Below are 2,397 nucleotides of genomic sequence, written 5' to 3'. Positions count from 1 at the left end.
CGAAGAAAAATGACTGCGCATGACCTGGTAGCAGCCTGTTACTCTGCTTGTGCAATGATCCCCTGCTCAGATTTCAGAACTGTGTTCCTCTTGAAAAATTCTCTTGTGGATAGTTCCCATTACAAGGTGAGCCATCGACATCAACTTCTTAGGTCAACGAAGATAGCAATCATTTCTACCGCAATTCTTTCCTGGATGTGATGAACAGCAGAGAGAAAAAAATCCCTCATGTCAGATGTGAATGGATTGGAGTCCACGCAGGAGGTGTCATCAAGTGACGGTCTTTTTTTCGGATAGAAAACACTGAAACGCTTTCTCACTGTCACAATGTTTAAGAGGCGCAAAGGCTGAAAACAGCGTCTTCCAGTTAAAATAGGTGAATGCGTTCCCTCCAGTGTTAGAATTCAGTAGTGTACAGTTGTAAAGATATATGGATCAATCACTTTACACATTCAGATGGCGAGCAGTCCCTTTGTGGGAAGACATCTGTATAGAATGCAGGAAGATGATCAGTTTCATATCGGAATTGAGATTATACTGGAGGTGTTGAGAGTCTTAAACGTGGACAAATCCCCAGCTCAGAGTGGAGATTTACCACACGTAACTTTGTGAGACAAAGGAGTAATTTAAGGGGTTCTGACCAATGTTAACATTCCTCTTTGGCCGCAGGGGAGTTGGTCGAGGACTGCAGGACTACTAATGGGTTTCCACATTTTTACAAGGCAGGTAGAAACAAACCAGCGAAATACAGCAAAGTGAGTCTCACAGGAGTGGTCGGGAAACGTTTGGAGAAACCTTTGAAGGAGAAAATTAATTGCGACTTGTCCAGGCAATGTTTGATCAAGGAGTCAGCATGGATTTGTCAAAGGAGGTGATACATAACAGATCTGATTACATGATTTGAGGAAGTGATCAGATGTTCAAATGAGGGGAATGAAAATGATGTCGTGTATGTGGGTTTCAGCGAAATCCCCCACGGGAGACTGATAACAGGTTAAAAACATAAACAATTCACGATCACGAGGTGTCAGCCAAATGGATCAGAGATCAGGTACAAAGCTGGCAAGCAGTTTGATGAAACAAATTGACATCGCGGGAAAGACATGTACCAGGCTGACCCAGAACTGATTCTCTGCACAGAGGGCAAGAATGTTCTCCCCCTAGCAGAGAGTGCAGGCAGATTTCATCGGGGTACAAAACAAAGAGGATAATCTTAAAGCTGTAACAGCATAGTGGCGAAAATTGTCAAGTGATTAAAACAAGAATAAACTGAATGGAATTTAAACAAGCGTCTGGCAGTAACAATTCAATTGTAATTGCCACTGGAGATTCCAGCCATCTCCTTGAATAGATGAGAATGTCTTCTCGAGAATTCTTAACGGTATTTACTGTCTGCACGAGTATGTGTAAATGTTCCTTCTCCTGTTATTCAGTTCGGGCCATTGTGTTCCTCGTGGGAGCAAAGTCTTCCGGGGTCTCTCAGTCTGCCTCTTTGTTAATGCGCCATCGGTTTATATGGGAAGCGCGACTGCGCTTAGGGTATTAGGAACTGAAGTGATGATCGAGGCGAGCAGCTTACTGGGAAGGCTGTTTGAGAAGTTATTATCATTTCTCCCATTTCCTTCATTTCCGTCCTGGAGACATCGGAAGGGAAAGGTAATCTAATCGAGACTGTGATTGGTGAAATTCTCGCACGTTGAATAACGACAGACAGCTTCCAAATAATGTCCTTCATAGACGACTTTGGGGGTACAATTGACAGACAGACTAGTTCAGGAATCCGTGGTGCGCTGTGACACCAGCGCATCAGCTTCTTCCCTGTTTTGGAAACGCGCCGCCTGCACAAGGAATGCAAATGCGGTACTGCTTTTCATGGAAGGATCAGAACGCGATAACTACACTCTCAAACAGAATGGCATATGATCAGAACCAGGAGAAAAACTTTAAAATACTTTGCACAGTTATTAAATGGAGTTGCATTACATTTCACTACAAGAGCAGATTTGTTCAAGCAAATTCGAAGGCAGTTTGCAGATGGGAAAGCAAGCAAGAAAACTCCGTTCTTGTCCATGTAAAATGCTGCAGTTGAAGAACAAAGCAGTTTCTGCCTAGTTTTGAACTGGGGACCTTTCGCGAGTAAGGCGAACGTGATCACCACTACACTACAGAAACAAGCCGCAGTCGCTTCTACGGAGCCTCAGTGGCATCCAGCACTGAACGTTGAATCCATTTTACCTTTCACCTTTCTGTTTCCAATCGCTCATTGTTTAATGGGACTTGTTTAATTTTGGCTATGTGGTGAGCATGGACGAGATACACCGAAGTATCTGTTTCCACGCGGTGTGCGCAAATAACATTGTGTTGCTTACACCGGCTGTAAAGGATTACTTTTTAGCG

General features: G+C 43.7%; 1 non-coding gene across 1 annotated transcript; it reads right to left on the bottom strand.

Moving 5' to 3' along the window:
* Nucleotides 1-2,099: 2,099 nt before the first annotated feature.
* trnav-uac lies at nt 2,100-2,172 on the bottom strand. The gene has a single exon. It is a non-coding gene; the product is annotated as a tRNA-Val (tRNA).
* Between the last annotated feature and the right edge of the window lie 225 nt (nt 2,173-2,397).

This window comes from Chiloscyllium plagiosum, chromosome 39 (genome assembly GCF_004010195.1).
Source record: "Chiloscyllium plagiosum isolate BGI_BamShark_2017 chromosome 39, ASM401019v2, whole genome shotgun sequence".
Classification (NCBI taxonomy): Eukaryota; Metazoa; Chordata; class Chondrichthyes; order Orectolobiformes; family Hemiscylliidae; genus Chiloscyllium; species Chiloscyllium plagiosum.
Note: the sequence above shows the minus strand (reverse complement) of the source record. Positions and strands in the feature narration are given on the sequence as shown.